A 19,062-nucleotide genomic window follows, 5' to 3' on the forward strand; every position below is an offset into this window, starting at 1 on the left:
TTTGGGCCAAGCCAAGCCTCTTTTAAAATGAACTGTTTCTTGGGTTAGGATCAAGAAAGAAGTAAAAACAGTCTCATAAAATGGCCAGTAGGGTGGAGGCCCCATCACTAGGTATGATGCTTCTCATCCAAGTTGCATTAAAGGAGGGGTTCTGCCTCACCCATATCACTGTACTTCTCTGACCTCAGTATCTGGTCTTTTTCCTCTCTGGTTCATTACAGAAAATTCCCCTTTGAAATCTGGTTGTTCTTTGACTTTTATGAAAGCCCATCAGTTCTATTTTTTTTTTATTTCATTTGTGTGTGTTCCAAAATTCATTGTTTATGCACTATACCCAGTGCTCCATGCAACACGTGCCCTCCTTAATACCCACCAGGCTCACCCAACCATCAATTCTTTCTTAACTTTCCTTTTATGCCATGAAATATTCTCCTCACAGAGAAGAAAGTAACAGTATCTTGTTCGGTGGCAAGTTGTTCTCCTGACACAGTACACCCTGAAGCTGGTAAGCGTGCCCTGGAGTCCTCTGCAGGACAGGGAAATACCAGACCTCTAAACAAGAGCGAATTATTTATTTCTAACTTACCCTTTGAGTTTTCAAAGTCTTTCATGAGAATGTTTCTATACGTTCTGGCTAAAGATACGCAAGACCCAGAATATAAAGTGTCTTCTTTAGCAACTGAAGAATTACTGAACTCTACCTGAAACTAGTAATACACTAAATGTTAATTAACTGAAATTAAATTAAAATATAAAAAATATAATAAAGTGTCTTCTTCGGATTATATCACATAAAATCTAACCAATCTCAATTTCCGTACCCCTAAAATGATAGAAGAAATTCCAAGATAATACAATCTTACTTCCTGACCTGGAATTTTGTCTATAAAACAAAGACAATAAACAGCAAGCAAAAGAGGTTAGTAACCTTCCTCAAGACCAAGGTTAAAAACAAAACCTAGTTGTCTTCTCAGTCATTCCACTTCTTAACTTTCTAAAATATCACTGTGAATTAAAACTGTATTTATTCCTACTGAAAGAAATATTTCTAAGCTTTAGTCCAAACAGGTAAATATTCAAATAATCATATTCAGTATAGGCATCTATCTCAAAGCTTCATTTTTAAAGTAACATTTTTGTTAAAGAATCCATGTTATGTAACATAACATTTATTTTGTTGAATCATAAAGTTGGTCCTTAACCAAGATTTTTAAAAATTTTATCATAATAAATCATGCTAAACTAGAATATTTTCTTTGTGGATACAAAAACAAAATAACAGGAACAGAATGAAAACATTAGGAAAATCTTTAGTCTTAGTTACATACTTATTTTTCAAAGTAATGCACAATCATGAATATGCATGCCTATTCCAGGTTTTTTATCCCCTGTGACAATCATAAAATGGAACATGGTAAGATTATTTTAGGAACAATTTGAAACAAATTCCTATTCAGACACTTATTACAGCTGTGTTTCTTGTGTCTTAGCTAAAATACTTCGCTTGAAAACTACACTGTGATTTGCTTTTCTAATTGATGCATATTTTTATCTCTCTGTACAGTTGCTTTCTGTCAACACTCTACTACATAGAGAAAACAGAGACCAAAACAGCAAGAAGGAGTTTAAAGAGAATCAGTACAGGAGCTGTTTACTTTTCAAAAGAGAATATTTTATGGAAAAAGAACAACAAGCTGGATATCTAAACTTAACAACACCAAATGTTATGAAATGTCCCAATATTAGAAAAGTATATTATTATTTCTAGCACTCAATAATGACTGTTAAATTGACAAACAGCGTGTGTCATTTTGAAAGATGGCAATTTATGGCAAAGAATTTTTTTTAAGATTTTTATTTAGCTGACACAGAGAGAGAACACAAGGAGGGGGAAGCTGCAGAGGAAGAGGGAGAAGCAGGCTCCCCAGTGAGCGGGGAGCCCGATTCGGGGCTTTATCCCAGGCTGCTGGGATGATGATCTGAGCCGAAGGCAGATCCTTAATTGACTGTGACACCCAGGCGCTCCAGATGGTAAATTCATCTATGGGGCACCTGGGTGGCTCAGTGGGTTAAAGCCTCTGCCTTTGGCTCAGGTCATGATCCCAGCATCCTGGGATCGAGCTCTCTGATCAGAGAGCCTGCATCAGGCTTTCTGCTCAGTGGGGAGCCTATTTTCCCCCTCTCTCTCTGCCTGCCTCTCTGCCTACTTGTGATCTCTCTCTCTCTGTGTCAAATAAATAAATAAAATCTTAAAAAAAAAAGAGAGAGAATTCATCTATAAATAAAATACTCAAGAGACTCTACTCTTAAGGTTTAACTGATAAAAAAAAGATCCTAGGGGCGCCTGGGTGGCTCAGTGGGTTAAAGCCTCTGCCTTCGGCTCAGGTCATGATCCCAGGGTTCTGGGATAGAGCCCCGCATTGGGCTTTCTGCTCAGTGGGGAGCATGCTTCCCCTTCTCTCTCTGCCTGCCTCTCTGCCTACTTGTGATCTCTGTCAAATAAATAAATAAAAATTTTTAAAAAAATCCTAAAATACTGGAAATTTTTAATCCTACATAACTGATACCCTAAATACTAATTGATTTTGGTAATCAGACAAGCATTATAAATTGCCCTGGAGTTTCAAAATGTTTCATATATTTCAAAAAACACTTACAAATCTATAATTATGAATTTAAAACAACTATTTTAATAGGGTAGGACAGAAGGCTAATGTTTAAATCCCCGATCTCCTACTAAATAGATTCTTCTTTGATGAATGGAGAAAGCAGACTTTGAAGTCAGAACCAAATTCAAATTCCAGTTCCGCAAGGACTAGATCTGTGATCCCGAGCAAATTAAAATACACGTGTGTGTGCGCGCGCGCGCGCGTGACTGTATAGTTAATAGCATAATATTTGACAAACATTATTCTACCTTTCCCTTTTTATCTGTAATATTCATGCCTCCTTCTGAAACTTTAAAATAATTATTTTATCTTGAAAATCCTTTTTAGTAGTCTAAATATGAATCTGAAACACATTCATTTCCCTGTTCTCAAGTACTGAGTGTTACATATGTACCATTCTATAACATTTTAAAATATAGTATAAATAAAAGTGCTTTTTAAAATATCTTTCACCAGTAACTTTTTATTATAACTCCACAATCTTTTCAACAACCCTGAGGCCAGCTGTGTTTTAGAGTTGAGAATTGTTTTTTAATTTTATAAATGCAACAGTGTACATATATTGCATAATTGTCCCAGCAGGATCAAGGACAGCAAGGTATAATCAAACATTGATATTTCTGTACCAAATGATAGTCACACTAAAAGCAGGATAAATAGGGGCGCCTGGGTGGCTCAGTGGTTTGGGCTGCTGCCTTCGGCTCGGGTCATGATCTCAGGGTCCTGGGATCGAGCCCCGCATCGGGCTCTCTGCTCCGCAGGAAGCCTGCTTCCCTCTTTCTCTCTCTCTCTCTCTCTGCCTGCCTCTCTGCCTACTTGTGATCTCTGTCTGTCAAATAAATAAATAAAATCTTTAAAAAAAAAAAAAGCAGGATAAATAAAGACTATTCAATAATTTAATGCATTGGGCAGGCACAGTTTTCACAATGTCCCCCAAGATTCCCATTCTCTGGCTGGACAATCAAATGCTAATATAGATCATAAAGAGACTTTGCAGATGGAACTAAGCTTACTAATAAACTGACTTTAAAACAGAAAAACTATCCTAAATTATCGGGGTGACCAGATAACCTGTAATCACAGAAGGGAGCCTTTAGGAGCAGAAGAGGAAGGCATTAGAGCCTATCAGAGAGATATTATAGAAAACAATGGCAGAGAAAAGATGAGGCAGAAAGAGGAGGTCAGTGTGATTCAAAGGCTGAGGGGCACTTGGCTGGTCCTGCTGCTTCTGTAGCTAGAGGAAGGGGCCACTAGCCAAGGAACGTGGGCAGTCTCCCAAAGAACAATCCATGGACACGGGTCAGCAAGGAAGTGGGACTTTAGTCCTATAATCTCAAAACACTGAATTTCGCCAACAACCTAAAAATATTTGGAAGTACATGCTTCCCCAGAGCACTGGGGAAGGAGCACAGCCTGGATGACTCGTTGACTGAGGCCTGTGGGACTGAGCAGGGGACCAGGTGAGCCAAGCAGTACCTGCATGTCTGACACACAGAAACTGTGAGATAATCAATTTGTACTGTTTCAAGAAGCTACATTAGGGTAATTTGTTATGGCAGCAACACAAAACTAATATGCATACGTTCAAGTGAGGTTTTAAATGCCAAATGAGTTACTGCAAATTTATAAAACCTTTATGTGTATGGAGTTGTGGGGGTTTTAGAACAGCAAATGAGTATTCAGAACTCTTCAATTCTATTATTTAAATATGTTCAGTGAGCTAATCAAGTCAATGAATATTAATAAGGCTCTGGAACTTTCACTAAAACCTGGTTGGTTAGTTAGATAGTGGTGGGAGGGGCAGAGGGAGAGAGAGAGAGAGAATCTCTCAAGCAGACTCTGCACTGAGCACAGAGCCCGATACGGGGCTCAATCTCAGGACCCTGAGATCATGACCTGAGCTGAAACCAAGAGGAGGATGCTTAACAGACTGCACCACCCAGCCACTTTACTGTTACTTATCTTTAAAAACAAACAAACAAAAAAAAACCCCAAAAAACCCTCCAACAGTAATCTCAGCTCCTAACCCCCTTTTATCCTAAAGGTTTCAGTTAACCAGTCCCTTCAAGACAGTTGACTTCATAGCAAGTCTTTAAGAAAAAGTCCCTCTGTTAGCTAAGAATAGTTAAATATTGCAGAACACCTCTATGTGTTAGTCACTGTTCTGGAGTTGTGGTATGCATTAACCCATGTAATTTGCTAATCACCCAAGAGAAAATCCTATTACCACCCCTATTACTATTACAGATAGAGAAACTCAGCCACTGAGCAGTTAACTGACTTGCCCAAGACCACACAGCTAGTAACTAGCATTGACTTCAAACCCAGGCAGTCCAGCTACAAAGTCGATGCTGCTAACCACTTGACCATAGTGCCTCTTTGTTGGTACAGGTACCATTTAATCAAACACCTAAACATGGACAACATGTTTCCAGTAGCAGAGAACCTGCTACTCCACAATTTTTGAACTAAGTCTTCTTCTATACAAACTTATGCACTGATGACTCAAGTCCTTCAGGAAACACAGTACATTATTAGCTAGCCAACCAGTCCCATCTGCTACCCAGGATCTCCCATTGTGATATCTTTTCTCTCTTATTACACTGTGAACTTCTGGAATGTCCTGTCTACTCCCAGATCTAAAATTCCAAATAACCTGGTCTCGTGGCCATGTCCCTGTTACTGCAAAATAAACTCATGGTGACTAAGTGGCCAAATCACCATTTTCCAGTTCAATATAATAAGGTATTAATAATACATTAGGTCAGAGCAAGCCACACAGGGCCCATTCAATATATCTATATAATACCTTATATACCTATATATATATATAAGATATATATAGATCTTATATATATACCTTATATAAGGTATACCTTATATACCAATATAATATCTTATATATCAATATAATACCTTAGGTCAGAGCAAGCCACACAGGGCCCATTCAATACCTTCAAACTAATTTGTAATAGCCAAGCTTGTTTAAATTAAAAAAGACAGTAACAACAACAATTGGTCATAGTTTTCAACAGGATTTATCCCGAAGACATTACTTACCTTTTTTATAATATGAGTGAAAATAATTTTGAATTCCTGAGAAACTTTACCAAAAGACTTCCTCTCGGGATATATGTAAGGGGATAAATGGCACTTAATTAAGTACAGAGTAGGATTAGGTTCTGGACTACATCAAGATCATGAGAAAACATGAGGTGAATGTCAGAAGGAAAAAACACTAGATCAAAGGTTCTCAAACTTGAATGCACATCCAAAACACCCAGAGGGCTTGTTAAAGCAGTTTCCTGGGTCCCACCCACCAGAAGTTCTGATTCAGCAGGTCTGGGGGAGGACCCCGAGGGTTCCTTTCTAACAATTTCCTAGATGACGTGGATGCTGTTGGTACGCGGACCACAATGAAAAGCCTGAAGTTGTTGGTCTGGGGTGGAACCCAGGTGCTGGTAGTTTCTTAAACTCCCCAGGTAACTGTAACTTGCAGTGAAAGCTGAGGTCACCAGGCTTCAGAAAACTGTTAATGAGGAAGACAGTAATGCAGAAACTGATTTCGCATTGCTGGGATAAACTTGGAGGTAAAATGTCCTTAGGAAAATGGGTTTGCCCGCTGGTTTATGACCTGTGTGAGAAGTGCCCTTTTGGACAACAAAAGGAGAGCTCTTCTGGAGGCTGCCCAGTAGCAATCAACAGCATACATGAGGAAAAACCCTAAGCCTCTACCTCGAGGCCCTATGATTCCCAAGATCATTTCTGCAGAGGAAGGAATAAATGCACATCTGTGATTTCTCTAAAATCCTCTGGTATTGATAGCCACAGCCATGTGTTATTAGTTAACTAAAAGGCCTTTAAAACCCACTGCCAAAGGGCTGCTTCTGCTTCAGAACCAAGTCCCCACTTAGGCTTTGAATACTTATCTATGCACATGGTAATTTTTAATTAGTAAGTTTGTGTGATTATGCACTTTAAACCAGGTACATAGCAAAGTGAGAACTGGCACTGTCACATCTACTGAGCTTTGTTTTCTGCTACAATCTCAGCCACAAGCTTTAGAAGAACCAGAATGGGGTCAGAGTCAGAAAAAGATACTTTTTAAGAGATATGAATTAGATCCACAACAATATTAAATAGGGAGAGGCAGAAAGTAAATGGGGCCAAAAGATTACCCAAGTGGTTGGGGCGCCTGGGTTGCTCAGTGGGTTAAACCTCTGCCTTTAGCTCAGGTCATGATCCCAGGGTCATGGGATTGAGCCCTGCATCGGGCTCTCTGCTCAGCAGGAGCCTGCTTCCTCCTCTCTCTGTGCCTGCCTCTCTGCCTACTTGTGATCTCTCTCTGTCAAATAAATAAATAAAATCTTAAAAAAAAAAAAAAAAAAAAAAAAAGATTACCCAAGTGGAGAGAGATAACTTGATCTTCACAAAGTCCGGCTTAAGAATGACAACCATTTTCATTATGAAATTGACTTTAATTAATAAAAAACTACTCAAAAAATTTTTGTACAAAGAGGAGTTTTTAAATATGTTATTGTAGGGGCTCCTGGGTGGCTCAGAGGGTGAAGCCTCTGCCTTTGGCTCAGTTCATGATCTCAGAGTCCTGGGATCAAGCCCTGTGTCAGGTTCTCTGCTCAGCAGGAAGCCTGTTTTCCCCCAATCCCTGCCTGCCTTTCTTGTGATTTCTCTCTCTGTGTTAAATAAATAAATAAATAGATAAAATCTTAAAAAATATATGTTATTGTATAGATAAAATCTTTAAAAAAATATGTTATTGTATATCAGAAAACTTAGTAGCCTCCATTATTAAAATGGTTTTCTGTTTTTCCTCTAAATGATTACTGTGTGAGTGCTTGGAATCTCTCAGTGAGGTCTGGTGTACATTGGGGTTCATGGGCTCTAACTATCCTTTGCATTGGGCTAGTTCAGTGCATATCATGCTTTCTGTGCAGTAAAATTTAAGAGATATCACAGTGCTCAAAACCGTTCCCTGTCTTCCTAGCTGGTCTGAAATAACAATATTTAGACTCAGTCCTTTGAGTAACCCCAGAGGCATGAACACCTATAAAAAAGTTACATGCATGGACAAAGAATGGGACTAGAGCCAGCCAACACACAATCATGGACTAATTTATTGGCGAACAGGTGATTAACAGGTCCAAGGTAGGTAGATGATCACCCAACAGGGGCAGGACATATTCCATGTGACCAGTAAGGCAGTGGAAGGGGCAAAGCAAGGCTTTAAAGGCCTGAGGCATCCTGACTTTCCTATTGGCTCAGGTGGAGGCAGAACGTGGCAGCCGGAGCATACCTGTAACTATTCTTGGGCAACCTGACATTCAATACCTCTAATCTGATTACTCAGCTTCTTAGGAAAAAGTTACTAAAATGAGAAAAAATTAAAGCAATTTATTACAAGGTCTCAGTGGGTATGAATAATAAGATGTACATGGGATTACCAAAACCAAAGAGTAAAATTCAGTAAGGATTTTGAGGTTTTACTGTCATGTGACGTATTACTTTTTGAAAAAGGGAGCTCCTCTTCTTGGATCAAGTACAAAAGGGTGTGCATTTAGATCGGACAGTTCTCCTGTCAGCAAGTCTTTGGAATGCACTCAGCAGCAGTATTACAACAGCACAGCAATCTATTCTTTGAAGGTCACCTTCAACAAAGAATTCTTTGGTAGACCCTGATGGCTATCTCTCCAAAATCTACCCCATATGCCCCAAGCTAACAGAACCCCAAATGGGTCAGATAACATACCTTTTCCCATATGATAGGTAAAGGTGAACTCACCTTACCTTACCTCTAAAGTGATCCTAACTAGTATCAACTAATCACAGAGATACCTTTACCTTTGCCAAAGACTGGGTTAGCAAAAAGTTTGACCCAATCCTGGCCAAGAAGACTTTGGAAGTTTCAGTAAAAAGGTTTCCTGGTTCCCTGGAGTGAGAAAGATGATGAGGGAGTCTTTTTGTGTTTTCTGTCCACGAGAATAATGGCAAAGCAGCAAAGCTAGAGTATAGGGTTGGGCTGCCCAGCCTTTGGATTTATAGTTATGTAAGATAATCTTCTACTATGCAAATCTTTGACTTTTTTTTCTTTCACTTTTAGCCCAAAGCATCCTAACTAACGCATTAGCAAAATGTGCCATAGGAAAACAGTTTCATAGTACAGTAAGTAAAATCACCACCTATGGTAGACCTAAAAAGTAATACGACCTATCAGAGTCAGGAATTACTCTGAAAATCAAAACCACTAATACAAGGACATTCTTACTGAGTTAGCTCAAAATATACCAGGTTTTTGTTTTCATGATTAATCAAATTTCCATACTACCATCAAAGTTTTCTTTCAAGTACTGACTTTTAGATTCAATCATGTAAAAACCTGAGAGTCCTTTTACCAATCAGATCACATCCACAGTCCTTCCTGTGGCAAATCTCACCTCAGTCAAGCCCCACTCTTAACAAAGCAGTTTGTCCTCCTAACCCTCCTCAGAGCCCTGAACTTGATGCATCTCTGCCCGGAGAACTTTCACATCAGCAAATCACATCACTGTTCTCCTTTTCTCTCCTTTACATAATCCCTATTGCACAGCTTAAAACTCATGAAAGAAATATCCTTTCTTCTGTGAAATTTTCACAGAAGCCCTTTCTGGGAAGACTGTCCATTTTCTCCCTGAGGTGACATCACTAGAACAGCTCTGACCATCTTGCACTGTCCATCACTGGGTAGGTCACTTGTTTCCCCCACATGGTCAAAGATACCCTGAACAGTAAGGCCATTCTTTAATCTGAGTTAAAACTGATTAGGGTGCACAGATCTCTAATTAAATCTCTTTTGGTTGGAAGAGAAAAAGACATTAAGAATTTCACTTTGGGTCAGGAAACAAATGTAGTTCCTTTTTAATTGACTATTTCAGCCTGGAGGATACTAAGAACTTAGTCCCTTAGAACTCCGATGTTCCTTCAAAATCCTGACACTTCAACCCCCCCATATGATTAACTATCATGATATTATGAAAAAAGCTGTATCTGAGATTCTTAACTTTGTTTTATTTAATTATTACGTGTAAGGCAATCCTCCCCAAAGACATGCCATTGAAATGCTTTTGTCATTGAATCAGGTGGTTGACTATTTGGTTAAAAATAAGAGTAAGTGATAGCTGTCAGTCTTTGGCTTTTCTAGGTCATAAGATGATGATGACATACAATCAAAACAGCAAAATGAAGATAAGTATCAGTTCCTAAACCACTCACCATAAAAAAAAAACAAAACAGAAATCTGTTCTAAAGTTAAAATGAACCTGGTAGTCCCATAGACAAGAAAGCTTTCTTCTTGTCCCAGGATACAAAGGAGCCCTTAAATATTAATGGGGTCATATCATAAGGACATAGGAGCCAAAATAAAAGGGCTCCTGTTAGCCAACTTTGGGACAATTTGAGCCTCACAAATAATAATAACTATAACTGAATGTAAACATTATATAAATAAAAATGCACAAGTCCATCCTACATTTAAATTTTTTTAAAAAAAGAGATATATGTACCTTTGTGTTTAGGGATGCATAAAGTGGTGATAAAACTATAAAGAAAATCACTGAAATCATTCTCAGAAAAGTCAGGGTAGTTGTTTCCAGTGGTGGGGAAGGAGAGAGTATGCTATAGGATTGGGGAGCACTGATAACATTCCTTACCTAGGTGTGGTTAAACTGGTATTCGCTTTATAATATTTTTTAATTGTTCATATACATTATTTGGACTATTCTAGTATATGTATTACATGTCAGTATTTAAAAGCTCTTAAATAAAAGTTTTAATCAGTCACAATGTAAAAAACATGAAACTAGCCAACAAGGATTGGTATCTGCAAAAAAATTAACAATAAATATCTCCAGCAAACGATATTCTTCTGTTCAATACAGTTTGTCACACTACCAATGTCGCTGTCCATACCTGTGTCATGCCCTTTCATACAATGTCCACCCCTGTCTGCCTTTGTACCCAGTCTCATCTGTCATGTTCTTGAGACAAGGATCCTTACCTTCTCATTTCTCTATCCCCAAATCTAACAATGCCCAGCAAGTAGTAAGTGCTCTATATATGCTGGATGGACATATCAGTGAATGAACAAATAAGTAAATAAATGAGCAAACAGTATAAAACAAATTCTCTTCTAATACTTTCAAGCTTCAAGTCACATCTACAAGTAACAATTCTGATGCATTGATTGAAATAGAAAGTTCTTTTTTTTTTTTTTAAGATTTTATTTATTTATTTATTTGACAGACAGAGATCACAAGTAGGCTGAGGCAGGCGCAGAGAGAGGGGGAAGCAGGCTCCCTGCTGAGCAGAGAGCCCAATGTGGGGCTCGATCCCAGGACACTGGGATCATGACTGGAGCCGAGAAGGCAGAGGCTTTAACCCACTGAGCCACCCAGGCGACCCGAAAGTTCATTTTTTTAAAGAAGGTATTATCTTTGACAATAATACCAGCAGAGAAAAATAAATGTAGTTAGTTTTCTAGTACTAGGAAATAGCATGTAAAGGGGTATAATGCTATATTTAAATACACTGATACTTAAACATAAAACAGTCTGATTTTTTGAGGTTCTGTTTCTTTCTTTAAGATTTAACTTATTTATTTGAGAGAGAGAGAGAGCACAAGCAGGATGAAAGGCAGTGTGAGAAGCAGACTCCCTGCTGAGCAACGGGAAGCCTGAGCAGGGCTTGAAGCTGGGTCTTTGAAATCATGACCTGAGCCCAAGGCAGAAAAGCTAACCAACTGAGGCATCTAGGGGCCTCTTGAGTTCTATTTCTGAAGAGATTTCAGAATCTTAGAGTGCTCCAGGCCAAACAAAGGATTAAGAATTATCACCATACAATGTTATAAATATAAACTGTTTAAAAGATTGTGCCCAGTCCATATTGGCCCTCTAGCTCTAACAATAGATGTTACTTAGGTAAATTTAAATTCTTTGTGTCAACTTTCTTTTCTTTCCTCTTTTCTTTTTTAACTAATCATTTGGCAAAAACGAGTTAGAATTAAGAATCAGTTATGTAAGGGGCACCTGGGTGGCTCAGTGGATTAAGCCGCTGCCTTCGGCTCAGGTCATGATCTCAGTGTCCTGGGATCAAGCCCCGCATCGGGCTCTTTGCTCAACAGGGAGCCTGCTTCTCTCTCTCTCTGCCTGACTCTCTGCCTACTTGTGATCTCTCTCTCTGTCAAATAAATAAATAAAATCTTAAAAAAAAAAAAATCAGTTATGTAAGAATCCCAGGTGATGTATGGAAGTGTTCAATCACTATATCATACAACTAAAACTATTATTACACTGTATGTTAACTAACTTGTATTTAAATAAAAACAGGGGCACATAACTGGCTGAGTTCAGTAGAGCTTGCGACTCTTGATCTCGGGGTTGTGAGTTTGAGACCTATACTGGGTGTAGAAGAGATTACTTAAAATTTTTTTAAAAATCCTAAAAAAATTTTTTTCAACCATAATTAATTAATTAATTAATTAACTAATAAAAGTCTGTAGAGCATGTGACTCCATCTCAGGGTTGTGAGTTTAAGCCCCATGTTGAGCACAGAACCTATTTAAAATAAAAATTAAAAAACATATAAATAAAAAAAGAAATTATGAGGCATACCATACTGATTTCTTATTCATGTTTCATAAAATTAATAAGGCTCATAAAACACAAAACTGAATAGAATAATTGTTTTACACATGATAAGAATAATCTCAGCTCTAGAGCTTGTGGAAATACCCACTCACATAGGAGTAAGTCAAATATGGAAAAGGTGATGTATGTGTATGTGTGAGTGATTATGAAACACATGGTGATTTAAATAAAGTTCACACTAGGTGATTTTTTTTAATGAGTTTTATTTATTCATTTGTCAGAGACAGAGGAAGAGCATAAGCAGGGAGAGCAGCAGGCAGAGAGAAGCATGCTTCCCCACTGAGCAGGGAGCCTGATGGGGGGACTCGATTCCAGGACCCTGGGATCATGACCTGAGCTGAAGGCAGATGCTTAACGAGTGAGCCACCCAGGTACTCCCAACTTTAGGTGTTTTTTATATATGCACTGAAAAAAAGGAGTTATTTAAGCTTTCCATCTGTTTCTATTTAATAGACATGCAAATTTCCCATAACTCTTGTTTTTTATCCAAAAGATGTTTTGATTAAAGAGCCCATTCATAATGAAAGCCTGAGGTCTAAGTTCACTGAAATATCCTACATCATATACTTTACCTTAAAGAACCAAACATAAAATCTCATGTGGAAATGCACCTGGTTAAGGTGTAAAGCTCGACTGTTTTTAATTTTTGACTCAGGAAATAAAGCATAAGCAAAGAGCAGGATTAATCACTCATTCACTAATTCTTCTTCCCTCTGGGACATAAGCAGAGAGAATATAATAAACGGATTTATTTTAGGGCAAATCTTCCATTTTTGTTTTTGCACAATAGTTTCTCTTTTAAAAGAATAGACCAGGGAAGCTAAATTCTCTAGGCTAGGACTGAAAAGAAGTTATCTGTAACACCTATTTTATTATGTTTCCTGGAGAGCGATACATATGTTTGTGAACTGAAGAGGCCCATCTGCTGTTTCAACCATGGCTACAAAGGATGTAGAGATTACTTAAAAATTAAAAAAAAAAAAAAAATCCTAAAAATTTTTAGGAGAAGAGCAAGGCAGCACACAGAATAACCTCCAGAGAGACTGCCTATACTTCTATTGGTCTCACCTCTCCAACACATCTGAACTGGATAAATTTGAAGTTTACGTGGGCTAATGATCAGAGTATGTTACCAGAGGGTTTTCTTAAAACAAAATATATAAACATTACCTGAATTAAATATGGGATTCATATGTAAACACCCTGCCATACACACTAACCTAATATGTATCCTACACCACACATTTATAATTTTCTTGTGAGAGCGAGGGACACAGCCCAGCAAAAGGTCCCACACAGGGTTATTCCAGCACAGTCCACACAGAGGGGTGGTCCAGTGACAGCTGATTCGACCTGGTAACACTGACTCCATCTTTGGCCCTCCGTCTTGTTCATGCCTGGGCGGCAGTGACCTCCCTCGGGACTGCGTGTTCCGGGTCCATGGAAGCTAACGTATGCCCTGACCAGGATGCGGGAAGGTGTGTTCCGATCTTCCCTGAAGTGGTGCACAGGTGGTTCCACTTGGGGCAACTAGTAGAGATGACTGGCATGCGAAGGACACCAATGTAGCTAACTAGTTAGATTTTCCGGCACACAATGGCACGATGTTAGATAACCATACTATGACGTCACCACCACACCCCTTGCTCTATAAAAGCAGAGGATTAAGGTCTGGGCTTGGAGGAGGATAGCTGCGTACTACATAAATCATCCATTCACCCGATTTCCGCCTGTCACTAAGTTAGTTACCCTGAATAAAACTGTGTAAACGGTATGGAGTGGTTTCCTTCATTTTTCAGTCTCGAAGTGCCTTCTCAGTTTGGAGGATACAGTACAAACGGACCCTCTTCCACCTTCTAACACCACAGCCTTTCTCTCCAAATCCCCTAGCTTTATAACAGGCACCCACAGTTCTTCCCAGCGACTGTTCCTCTGACTACAACCAGCCACCTTGCCTCAAGAGTACTCATGACCCCTTCCTATTGTCACACCACAAGGTCACCCCTTACTGCCTGTGCCTTCTTATCCTACGATAATGCACCTGGTTAAGGTGTAAAGCCATGGGGCCATTTCCTTGAAGGAAGCTCAAGCTGATCTTTATCCTCTACCAGTTTCCAGGAAAGGCCTTTTAAGCCTCTATAAGGCTATTAACCTGTCTTTGTTTCTTGGATAACACGCCTAGCACTATCACTTCTACACCATTCGAGGTCAAAACTGTTCAGTTTTAGACTAAATAAAATAATAAAAATAATTCTGTAATTATTCTATCTACAATTTAAATAATATTCTCACAAATGTGCTGAAATCTCGAGATCCCCCTATTAAAAAGAGCAGGTAATATTAAAAATTAAAATATTAAAAACATCTCAAGTTCATAAACAATCAGATGAAAGACAGTGAATCTGCAGTAAGGCTGTACTTTTAACAACAAACCACAATGCAGAAAGCTTAAACAGACCAGTAATATGTAGGCATATATAGACCTGACCCCTGTCTGCTCAGCTCTGATCCATTCTTATAAAAGGACGAAGTTGAAGCAAGACAGAAGAAAGAGAAATTAAAGAGTTGATCCCATTTACAATCGTACCCCAAACCATAAGATACCTAGGAATAAACCTAAACAAAGAGGCAAAGAATCTGTACTCAGAAAACTATAAAACATTCATGAAAGAAATTCAGGAAGACACAAAGAAATGGAAAAACATTCCATTTCATGGATTGGAAGAACAAATGCTGTGAAAATGTCTAAGTCAGGAAACGACAGATGTTGGGGAGGATGCGGAGAAAGGGGAACCCTCCTACACTGTTGGTGTGAATGCAAGCTGATGCAACCACTCTGGAAAACAGTATGGAGGTTCCTCAAAAAGTTGAAAATAGAGCTACCCTATGACCCAGGAATTGCACTATTGGGTATTTACCCTAAACATACAAATATAGTGATCCGAAGGGGCACACACACCTGAATGTTTATAGCAGCAATGTCCACAATAGCCAAACTACGGAAAGAACCTAGATGTCCAACAACAGATGAATAGATAAAGAAGAAGTGGTATATATATGCAATGGAATACCATGCAACCATCAAAAGAAATGAAATCTTGCCATTTGCAATGACGTGAATGGAACTAGAGGGTATTATGCTGAGCAAAATAAGTCAATCGGAGAAACAATATATGATCTCTCTGATATGAGAAATTTGAGAGGCAGGGAGGGGAACTGTAGGGGATAGGGAATGAAAACCTGAAACCAGATGGGATTAGGAGGGAGACAAACCATAAGACACTCTTAATCTCATAAAACAAACTGAGGATTGCTGGGAGATTGGGGGGTAGGGATAGGGTGGCTGGGTTATGGACATTGGAGAGGGTATGTGCTATGGTGAGTGCTATGAAATGTAAGCCTGATGATTCACAGACCTGTACCCCTGGGGCAAATACACTGTATATTAACAAAAAAGAAAAAAGGACTAAGTTGAGCCTTGCACAGCTTTTTCTTCACCCATGAGTTTGGCCTTCTGAACCCTTTAAAAGGCTCCAGCCCTTGAGGTCCCTTTTATTGCTCCAGAATTCCTTCCAAATGCCCCCTTCAAAACAATTTCCAAGGTCTCAGCTTTAGCACTGGATCACTTTCTGGCTCTTGGCCGGGCATATTCAATGCCCCCTTTACTCCACTCACCCACCCATTCTCATGCAGTGGGCTTTGCTGTCAAGGTATGTCCAACTAACAATCAAAGCCATTCTGGGCTAAGCCCAGGAAACTTTCCACCTGTGAAATAAAGTAATAAAGTCTAATGTTAGAAGTCACAGCTTAGGGGCACCTGGGTAGCTCAGTGGGTTAAAGACTCTGCCTTTCGGCTCAGGTCATGATCCCAGGGTCCTGGGATCCAGCTCTGCATTGGGCTCTCTGCTCAGCGGGGAGCCTGCTTCCCCCCCTCTCTCTGCCTGCCTCTCTGCCTACTTGTGATCTGTCTATCAGATAAATAAATAAATAAAATCTTAAAAAAAATAAAGAAGTCACGGTTTAAAACTACCATTTTCCAACTTAGAACAAAAGAGAAGAAATGAGATATGACTCAGCTGTGGTATAAGAAATGTGTGGTCTATATAAAATTCCTATGTAAAGTATTAATAGTAGAATCTTATCCCTTAAAAAGTGTCAACAGTTCAATATGTATTTCAAAGGTAGAGTTTTATTACGAATCAAAGAGCATGAAATCATAACCATGAGAAGTATGGAGCTCTTTCCAGACTTGCAATGGATATGGAACTGAAATCCAGAAAGCTTAGCAACTATTTATACCTAACGCCACCCCTCTTGCAAAATAGAACTTATTAAAAAAAACAGCAGTTACTGTACATTAGAAAGTCAAAAGTCAGGGGCGCCTGGGTGGTTCAGTGGACTAAGCCTCTGCCTTCAGCTCAGGTCATGATCTCAGGGTCCTGGGATCGAGCCCCTCATCAGGCTCTCTGCTCAGCAGGGAGCCTGCTTCCCCCTCTCTCTGCCTACCTCTCTGCCTACTTGTGATCTCTCTCTCTCTGTCAAATAAATAAATAAAATCTTAAAAAAAAAAAGGCGAAAAGTCTACTTTGGAAAACAGTTTAGCATTTCTCAAAACAATTAAACATGAAACTAAAGGAAAATTTAAATCCACAAAAGGCTTCCATGTGAATGTTCATAGCAACATTATTCATAATTGCCAAAAACAACCTGCATGCCCATCATCAGGTGAATGTATAGACACAATATATCTATAAATTAAATAATACTTTTAATACTAAAAAGGAATGAACTGTGGACACATGCAACATCACGGATGAACTTCAAAACATCAAATAAAAGAAGCCAGACTGAAGAATGCATAGTGTGTGTTTCCTTTATATGAAATGACCAGAAAAGGCAGATTTATAATTATAAAAAAGTAGATCAGTGATTGCCTGGCCAATCACTAGAGACAGGAATGGGGATTAAGTAAGTTTAAATAAGAATGAGGGATATTAGTAGGTAACTGGAAAGTGTTTTAAAACTGATTTATGGTGATGGTTGCACCACTCAGTAAAGTTACTTAAAAAAAAAAAAAAAAAAATCCATTAACTTGTACACTTGAAAGGAGTGAATTTTATGACATGGAAAATACCTCAATGAAATTGTTTTTTAAAAATCATGTTATTGGGGTGCCTGGGTGGCTCAGTGGGTTAAGCCGCTGCCTTCGGCTCAGATCATGATCTCAGGGTCCTGGGATCGAGTCCCGCATCGGGCTCTCTGCTCAGCAGGGAGCCTGCTTCCCTCTCTCTCTCTCTGCCTGCCTCTCCATCTACTTGTGATTTCTGTCTGTCAAATAAATAAATAAAATCTTTAAAAAAAAAAATCATGTTATTTAGGGGAATCTTGGTGGCTCAGTCAATTGAGGATCCAACTCTTGGCTTTGGCTCAGGTCAGAGTCAGAGCCCTGCACAGAGCTCTATCCTCTGCTTACGATTCTCACCTTCTCCCTCTGGCCCTTCCCCCAACTCACACACACACACACACACATACACACACACACACTCTCTCTCTCTCTCTCTCTCTCTCTCTCTTTCTGGCTCTCTAAAATAAATGGATAAATCTTTTTTTTTTTTTTTAATCATGTTGTTTAATTTATGTAGTAAATATGTTCCCAAAATTTTGTATACTTGAGGTTACACCTGATAAGCACAAATAAAAGCAGCTCCGAGAAAAAGGATATAACAATAGGTACAGTAGAAATTTTGGACGTTATTTTCTAAAAAACACACACAAATATACACCAATCAAACTCAAACACTGCATGATGTGGACAATTTTTTGGGAAAATACACTCTTCCAAAGTTGGCTTCAAAACAAGTAGATGAATATATCAATATCCATCAGAAATTATTATTTATCAAAGACTTATCTCTTAAAAAGGTGGCTGGACTCCAAAATAAGGACTTTTAAACACTAAAAAACATATGTGACTCTTACAGTTCAGAAGATAATGTTTCAAGGAATTTTGCTGTAAGTAAAAAGAAGTCATTTTATATAGCTTTTTAACTCTGATATAATCTCATTTATTATTGCTGATATAAAACTTCTATCTATTTCAGTAGCTTGTAATGGGGTACCTAAACAGACTGGATCTTAAAATTGAAAACTAAGCAACCTTACAATCAGGTGTCACATTCTAAAATAAAAAAGTAGAATTTGCAATTGGGCAACCCTCCCTTTTTAGGCGAAGAGATCCCCCCAGTAGATCCTGGCAGTTCTGTGAACTCTTCCAAAGGTCTAAACCAATAGAGAAAAGCAATTACACACTGATCAAGGTGTTAATTGCAGAGCTGTGTCACAACATGTTTGATGTTTTTCAGCCCGCCTCATTCCTAAAAACCGTCTATCCTTGTCTAAGCACTGGACCAGGGAAAATTAGGAGCTGGAGCTAATTCAGGAGGGTGATTATAATCCTAATTTATTTCTTACCTCATGCAGGAGGAGAGACTGTGACAAGGAAATGTACTTGGTGTTCCGGGTGTTAGTCATCACACACGGAATACTGTTTTGAATAAGCCATACTTTGACAAAGATACTATCAAGCTGTGGCAGTCAGGTCAGATCATAACTCTGAGAGTAGCAGTCCAATTTCACTTTCTGAGAATGGATGTCCCCACTGCTTTTCACGCTAAAAGAGAATGACAACTGCCTCG

General features: G+C 38.8%; 1 protein-coding gene across 30 annotated transcripts in view; it reads right to left on the bottom strand.

Moving 5' to 3' along the window:
• ADAM22 (ADAM metallopeptidase domain 22) overlaps positions 1–19,062 on the bottom strand; it is a 232,637-nt gene that overhangs the window by 170,127 nt on the left and 43,448 nt on the right. The gene's annotated exons all lie outside the window — the stretch shown is intronic.

This window comes from Mustela nivalis, assembly GCF_964662115.1.
Source record: "Mustela nivalis genome assembly, chromosome: 12".
Classification (NCBI taxonomy): Eukaryota; Metazoa; Chordata; class Mammalia; order Carnivora; family Mustelidae; genus Mustela; species Mustela nivalis.